Source organism: Cricetulus griseus, chromosome 5, assembly GCF_003668045.3.
Source record: "Cricetulus griseus strain 17A/GY chromosome 5, alternate assembly CriGri-PICRH-1.0, whole genome shotgun sequence".
Classification (NCBI taxonomy): domain Eukaryota; kingdom Metazoa; phylum Chordata; class Mammalia; order Rodentia; family Cricetidae; genus Cricetulus; species Cricetulus griseus.
Genome location: NC_048598.1, coordinates 46,012,964 through 46,022,158, shown reverse-complemented (window position 1 = coordinate 46,022,158; position 9,195 = coordinate 46,012,964).

The window sequence follows — 9,195 nt, the reverse complement described above, 5'->3', positions numbered from 1 at the left end:
ATCTATGTGGTTGCTGTACAAAAATTCCTAGTCTGTTAATGACCGTGGAGCACTGAGACTAATGGAAGTAGAAGTGATGACCTAAACAATCAGGGTATCAAGCAGCAATTAGCTCAATTCATTTTGTTAGTTCAAGCACCATTAAGTAATATTCTTATGATATGCAAAAACTGAATCATTAAACATATTTTGACTTTATGTTTTGCTGATGAGGGATAATACAACACTGAGTTTATAATGATTATTTGAAGTTATTTTCAATATACATTATGTTAGAACATAAATTTAAAATCTAGATGTTTTTCTTGATAAAGTCTGTCAAAATATTTAAGAAATAAGAAGCAGAAGCAAGATTATTTGTCATTGAAACTCCAAGACAAAATTGAAATTCATTCTTTGAGTTCACTAAAATTATTTATTTTCTCATAAAATAGAAACAACAATCACAATTTGCTTAGTTTACTTCCCATCGCCTTTAAGAAGCTTCTGTTCACTAGTCAGGAAATTGTTGAAAACAAATTTTATTTATCAAAATGAAGACTCATAATGAAATGAGCAGGAGAGCAAATAGACTTTCTATTGCAGATAAATGCTTTTGTGTAGCGTCCAGTACATGCTGACAAGCAATTTCTCAATGAAGACACTGTTTGGGCATCTAAACATCTCTAGTTTTTAATTTAATGGTTTCTACTTCAGCATAAGGGCTTCTCCTTAATATGGGAGGGTGAATACTTCCTCAAGATGTTGGCATCCTATTACCTAGTTAATATGAATGTGTGATCTTACATCGCAAAGGGACCCAGTGTAACTATCTGGGTTTATTTCAGAGGAATGGTAGAAGGGGTTGAGTGAGTCAGAGGGTGTGTGTGGAAGGAATGTGAGACTAGAGAAGTATGAGAAGTGTCAAGAACCAGGGTGTTATTCAAATGACATTTGACTTGAACAAAGGGTTAGCAATGGGTCGTCTCGTCAGAGAATCCAGGAGTCTATCCTACTAACACTTTGATGTAAACCAACAGGTCTAACTTTCGACTATGATTCTTTGGACTTGATGCTCGTAAATTTGTGTACTTTTAAACCATGAAGTGTGTGGTCAGTTCTCAAAGCAGCGGTAGGCATCTATTATTATGTACGGGAACTCCACTCCTTAAAGTCCTTAAAAGATTGGCATATAGTGAAGTAAGTATAAATTTAGATAAATGTGACTCTTCAAAGTTTGGCACAGTAATTTTGGCCTCTTTGAGCCTCATTTTGCTAAAATCAAATGATGGCCATCTCAGATTCTGATATGAGAGTAATGAGAGACATGCTAAGTGTGTATGTGTGGATGCTACTATCCATGTATGTTTGTTTATTTCTCTCCCCCAAATTGAACTTCCATAGAACCATTCTTAAGGTGATAGAACAAAGGAGATCTTGGGAATAGTTTGCCACATTGCAATTACTTGCTGCTTCTGTGTGGAGAAAGGAAATGGATCACACAAATTCTTAGTGTTGAGCACTCTAAGTGTCTTGGAGATACCAGACTTTATATGACTTGGAAGTTGATAGTTTTGGAAATTGACATGGTTAAGGTGTATGTGGAATAAATGGAAAGGGTGTGAGAGGAAAGGCACAGGTAAGAGGATATCACCTGTAAGTATAGAGTTTTAGCTGTCAATTAAAGTAAGTAAGAGAGTAAGAAGGAATGAACAGAATCACAGTTTCGTGTTTTGGCTTACGGATTAACAGGACTAATTGCACTCACACATCCATGTTTATGCTTCAGAGTGGCATGATTTGGGAAACTGAACTCATTTACTTTCCTATTTTAATAAGCAGCATATTTATTTACTCTTGAAACTTGAACCAAAAGGCAAAAGTAAAGAAGCCTAGTGTAGGGACTCAAGGGTAAAAGGACAGGGTGGGAATGTCTGAAGGATGGGAATGGAATTGTGAGTCCAAGACAAGGGAAGCGATCAAATGAATGGATTTTACTCCCTGTATCCCAATCAAATGGGGTTCTTACTCACAATTGAGGTGAAGTCAAACATGCTTAGGGAAATAAATGTATGGAAGGGGAAATAGAAGAGATTTTTGTGGGTGGACTGGGGGTGGGTGTAGAGATACATAGAATGTTTATGAAAGTTTGATTGCTTTTCCTACCAGATTTTGCTACACTTCCAGGGCCTGCTCAGAGGCAACAGAATGGGTTTTAAATCTATAAGAAACTTCCTAGTGTATGTGTACATCACTCTATCTGTTCCTCTCTTTTAATCAGGAGAAAAAAGTTAATAAAATATTAATTCTGTCTTGTGTAGTGTCGTTTAAATGGGAAATTCTTCTTTCAACCTGATGTATCTGCGAGAAAAAATGTTCCTATTTTTAAAACTACTTCTGAACTAGTTGAATGACATTCAGGTGAGAATGCCATGAGTGATTTGGGGAGGGGAATTCTCAATAGCTAAAATAATTGAACTTTTAAACTAATTAAGAGCTAATGTATTTTGTCCATATATGTGTCAGAAACTGCCTAGGCACTATCTGCTTGGTCATTATTCTATGCACGAGGCAACATTTCAATGTTCACTTTATATATTAGCAAACCAAGACTCTCAGACGATAACAACTCCCTAAAGGTTTTGTATAGATAACAGTATGGGTGGAACAAGGTCAACCATGTAAGTTAACAGCACAGTGGCTCTAGCAGCAGCATTAGTTAGCTTTAGTGCAATTTTATAATCTCATCTCATCTGTTATTAATTGAACCTAAACTTGAAATTTTCCTTAGTATTGATGAATATTCTAAGGTATAAACGCACACAGAGAAAAAAAAGAGAGAGAGAGAGAGAGAGAGAAAGAGAGAAGGAGAGGGAGGGAGGGAGGGAGGGAGGGAGGGAAACCCGTTTAATTGACTCTCTCTCATCCACGTTTCAGATATCTACATTGCCATTTTATGTATTTAGCATCTGTTTAATTCTTCTCTTGAGGTAACTTTCTTTTTATTTAAACTCTCTGGTAAAGAGCTTATTATTCAATTCAAAAATATGCAAAGCAAGGTAATAGTTCTGGGAAATATTTACAAAGCTAAATAATATAATATTAAAAGAAGCTTGCAGTTAGACTGTGTACATCCTTGGCCAAAATGTCTTTGTTAAAATTCTTGTGTTTTTGCAGTGAAATTTTGATAAACTGAAAAGATCAACTCTCTGTAAACTATTAATAATATGTAAAAATTGGAAGATCTGATTAGATTTTCTTTACATTTAAAGATTTCAGTCCCTAATGTTAAGGAAACAGACACAGTTTGAAATGCACACAAGCAAACACACACACACACACACACACACACACACACACACACACACACACACACACACACAGGATTATATCCCAATATACTGAAAGCACTGAATATGGTCTGTTTTTACTACTGTATAAGATAAAAACTCCAATTCAATTACAGCTTATTTTCTTTTCTTATTTCAATCAAATATTTTCTAGATAGATAATTTACTCTATCCTATTTATTAGTTTTAACCCTAATGAAAAATGAATGGTCCAAAAAATTCTTTCTCAGCCAATTACCATTTTCCAACAATACATTAGATTATTTTCACATATTTTGCTCACAACCAGTTATCTCCCTTTATACAATAACTTTGATTTTATGTTTTTATCTTTTAAAATTATAAAATTAAATTTTCTAAAGTAGTAAAGGCAATAAGAACTATCCAGTCTGTTGTAAAGTACTGATTAAATACCTGGCATGCTGCTTAGGGATACTCCATCATGTAACTTTTTTGACAGGCTAAATGGGTTTCTCTTAATTTGTAGATTATTGCTGAAGGAACTCCCTTTTCAGCATTATGAAGAAGGCAGGAAGTCATCAAATAAGTGCACTGCCGGGAATCAGACAGCAGTGAGTCTCCCACTGAATCTATCATCCTCTGACTATTGGGCCTTTTAATCTTCTGATTAGTGGTGCTTAAGCCTGACTTATAGACTGGCTACAGGAAATTCAGAAATGTCATACATGCATTAATTTTCAATCAATTGGTTTTTAGGAAATATGTTTCTCAGGAATGGATCGAGTACAATTTGCTACCTTAGATGCTATTATAATGATATGGTTTCCTGAACAATCACTAAACAAAGGGAATTCACTGTTTTCCTATCGCTTACTTACTGTGCCCAAATTCTTAGTGCCATGCTTTGTAAATTATTTCTGTAAAAATATAGATTTTTTTGTTTGTTCCTCTCATTCACATTGATTTTTCTGTTCTTTCCTAAGAGTGTGTTTAATTTATAACTATTCATTTATATTTTGTGGTGTAAGGGTCAAACCCTGGGCTATATAGAAGCTAAGCAACCACCTTACCACTGAGCAGTAACATACTTAGTCTTGTTAAAAATGTTTATTTTTCAGAGGACTCTAGATTCTTATGAGGTTGGAAGAAAGCATAGAGCAAAAAGGTCTTCCATGACCACAAACCAGCCTTTCCCAGGGGGTCACATTGTTTGTAAGTATATGCAATAACAAAAACAGAATTAACTAATCATGTTCATTTTTTCTGATCTTTAAAATTTTTTATCATGTATATCTATTTAACCACCATAGCAACTAAGGCAGATAATTATTCCATTGTCTCAAAAATATCCCTCAAGCTGTTCTTTTATAGACATTTATATCACTTCAAGTTATTAACATTTCTTCACCTTTAATTTTGTCATTTCAAGAATTTTTAGTAAATGGTCTCATATAGTATACAAAATGAAGGGCCAGTATGATCCTGAAGATAATTCATACTGCTTTCTGTATGAATTCTTTTTCCTTTTTGCATAGCATAGTTATATTAGTATTGTCATTACTATCTTACAATCCACTTTTTGAAGAACACTGGTTGTTTAGAGTTTTAATCTGATAAAAATAGAGCCGTTGCTGTAACTTATGGAGATGAAAGTGATGTATATACACATACAACATTTAATCCAACATTTATTGTATTTCTGTACTTATATGTTAAAGAAACTGGTTAAGTACTTCCAGAGAGACCATCACTTTCTATGGCCTCTGCAGTGTGTGTGGGTTCTGTGCTTTTGCCACTCCCTGTCTGTCATGTTTAGACAACTCTGCCCTCTTGGTAATTCTATCCAGTGTTGTTGATGACTAACCCCAAGTCTTTCTTACTTTACATCTTTATGGTTGATGTCATGGAATATTTTTATGTTTTTTCCTTATTATGCATCTTTTTCTCTTATTGATCTTGATATATGACATATCCTTTTAGTAGACTGTGCTGTGTTCTCACATGGAAATTTGTCTTTCATATTTCCAACAATCGCTGTTTAAACCTCTAACTGTTATTCTGCCTTTGCCCATTGACAACTGACTGTGAGCATCTAGTGAGCCCTTGATCTACAGTCTTCTTTTGCTTGTGACATTGTACAGTTTTGTTCATAAAATATTTTTCTCTAAAAAGAGGCACATTTAAAACTTAAGACCCTACTATAGATAGCTTCATTATTGTAAATTTATGTAATATGTATTCGTGTATACTATTTTAAAGTGTTTTGTTGGAATAATGGCCACTGTATTGTCAATACTATACTTAGCAGAAAGTAGAGATTCTTGAATTCAAAATTTATAAAAAATATATGTGAAACACACTTATGATATTTTCCTAAGTATGCTTTTAATTATTTCAAGGAATTTAACCAAATGCATTTACCTTTTAAATTTTGTTTGTTTTGTTTTTATTGTTTTGAGGCAGAACATAAGTACATAGCCCAGATTGCTTCAAACTCACTATTTGGCTGAGACTAGCTCCTTCAGTAAAGGGGATGCTGAGATGTAGTCATGTACCACTTTCCTCAACTTGCAAATAAATGTTAAACAATTAATTTTATTGTGGCACTTCCTTTTTTAACTATGTGACCATTTTTGGAGTTTGTTTCTCTATTAGTTTTGTTTAAATATTCAGTTAGAGTCACGTTATACATATATGTGGTATATTCATAAATACAAATGCTATGTTAAACATATTTTTAAAAGAAATGTTTTTTTCAGACCACATGTTTTGTTTTAATCTATGTATACATATAAGATAGCTAACTTCCTTGGGTTGCAGTTTTCCTTCCAGTAACTTCAGTAGGGCTGGATTTGTGGATAACCATCAGGGAAAAGCAAATCAAAACAACTCTGGGATTCCACCTTACACCTGCCAGAATGGCTAAGATCAAACATGCTGAAGAAGATATGGAGCAACACTCTTCCATTGCTGGTGAGAGTGAAAACTTGTATAGCCACTTTGGAAATCAATATGGCATTTTGTTTTTCAGAAAACTGGGAATAGATCTACCTCAAGACCCAGCTATACCACCGTTAGGCATATATCCAAATGATGCTTAATCATACTGCAGGGACATTTGTTCAACTATTTGTAATAGCCAGAGTCTGGAAACACTCTAGATGCCCCTTAACCAAAAATTAGATAAAGAAAATGTGGCACATTTACAAAATGGAGTGTTACTCAGCTGTTAAAAACAATGACATCATGAAATTTGGAGGCAAATGGATGGAACTATGAAAAAAACATCCTTAGTGAGGTAACCCAGAACCAGAGAGACAAACAGTATGTACTCACTTATAAGTGGATATTAGTTGTAAAGGATAACCCTTCTATAATCCACAGACTCAGAGAGGATATGTATCAAGGAGGGCCCAAGGGGAACACTTGAATATCTCTGGGAGAAGGGGAAATAGAAGAGATTATCATCCTCACTTAGAATGATTTTTTCAGTGTAAGGATACCTAATGTTATTCTGCTATACTCAATAGTCATCAGAGAGGCTTCCTCTAACAACTGTGGAAACAGATGCAGAGACCCACAATCAAACATTAGGCCAAGCTTAAGGAATCCTGCCAAAGAGAAAGGAAACATTGCAGAGACTGGAGTGGTCAAGGACATCACAAGAAAACCCACAAAATCAATTAGCCTGGGCTCATAGGAGCTCACAGAGAATCAACTGACAACCAGGGAGTCTGTATTGGACTGACCTAGACCCTCTGCATATATGTGATAGTCATGTAGCTTGGTCTTCTTATGGAATTACTAACAGTGGATGCAGGGGCTATCTCTGTCTCTTTTACTGGATTTTGGGACTGTGTTCCTTATACTGGTTTGCCTTGCCCACCCTTAATACATGATGAGGTGTTTAGTTTTCCTACAACTTGATATGCCATATTTTGTCAATATCTATGGGATGCCTGCATTTTTCTGAATAGAAATGGCAGAGGAGTGGATGTGTGTGTAGGGGAAAGGCACACGGGGGGAGGAAACTGAGGATGGGATATTAACTAAATGGGTAAATGGGTTAATTTTTAATTATACAGGCATGTTTGCATGTGTGTATGTATTCAGGCACCCAAGGAGGCCAGAGGAATGCTTTGGTTCCCTTGAGTAATACCCCAGGTGGTGAGCCTTCTTATAGGGGTGTTGGGAACTAAACTCATGTCCTCTGCAAGAGCAGCATGTGTCCTTAACCACTGAGCGGTGTCCCCAACTGCTGCATTCAAATTTCTTAGTCCATGTGGACTGGCTAAATAGTTCTTCTGTTTCCAATTCTCAACATCTAACATATCACACCATACATAATGGCAATATCAGCTGAGATATCATATTAATAACAACATGGACCATGAAAATTTAAGACAACACAATGAAAATTCATAGTTTTACTTTTCTCAACAGCCAGAGAGTATATTTTGCCTTGACTCAGAAATGACTACGAGATAGAATTTATTCTTGTTTATACCCAATCCTGCTTGTAATGTACAAAGGGTTTTAAAAAGATGTATGTGTCCCTTAATGTAGACTAGGGGCTCAGGGTCTGATTTAATACTTTTTGCTTTCTTCTCTGTGCTGCCCTTTTTCCCCCATTTGTACTTTTGCTGTACTTATTGATGTTGGAAGACAAAGATTTGAGTACATTAATTGCATGATACACCTCATTTGAAAAGCATCCTTCTGCCTTTCAAGAGCTAGGAAATTGCCCTAGCAGTTTAATTTATGTTTCAGGTATTCCTTTAAGTTTGAATAATAAATGGTTTCACAGTTTTACTTTCCTGTCTGACCAGAAGTTTGCAATTTTTTTCTCTTGCTAATAAGAAGACTTAAAGACACCACACACACACACACACACACACACACACAGGAGCAGAAATATTTAAGGGTGGCTTCAGCAAGTGATAGAGGTATCTGATGAGCCTCAGAGACATGGCCTTGGAACATGAAAAGGAATGTTTCTCTTATGCTCAGAATGAAGCTAGCATATCTACAAGGGGCAGACATAGAAGAGGTGTTTGAATTTTATGTTCACACTAATATTGTGAGTCCTGTATATTTTGGGAGACTAGTGCTTACTTTCCATGACTTTAGCAAGGTGTTGTCAACTTATTTCTAGTTGAATGTGACAGTAGGAAGGTTTTCAAAGTCTAATGAAAACAAGTAACTTTAAACTTGTGATTTATTGGATCAGATTATGTGCATGTTATTGTGAATGAAGTCAACTTCCCTTTTGTCATAGAAAAAGAAAAAAATGAATGGCCTGTGAAACTGTAAGAATCTCTAACTCCTTTACATGCTTTTGGGACCCTACTCCTTGTACTGGGTTGCCTTACCCAGCCTTAATACATGCGTGGGGAGGTGTTTAGTCTTACTGCAACTTGATATGCCATGTTTTATTGATACTTATGGGATCACCCATCCTTTCCTGGATGGATACTGAAGAAGAGGGGATGGGAGGGTGGGAGCAGGGAGGGGAATGGGAGGCAGGGACTGGGAAGAGAGGATGGGGGTTAGCTGCAGCTGGGATGTAAAATAAATAGAATAAATGAATAAAAAAGATTTGGTCTGTCAGAATAATTTTCAATTGCATAACAATTTCTCAAAGCAAGTAAATTTATTATAATAATATTTATAATGTGAAAATTTAAGATACTGATCATATTTGCTTCTAAAGTATTACACTAATAAATGTATTTTTAATAATGATAGGAATGTCTAAAAATATTTTATATTTTGTTAATTCTGTATTCAATTTTGACATGTTTCTCTTATTTCACAATTATAAACAACAATGTAATAGATATCCTTCCAATACACATATATTTGTGTCAACATTAATTCCTAGAATTAAGTTTACCAGATAAAA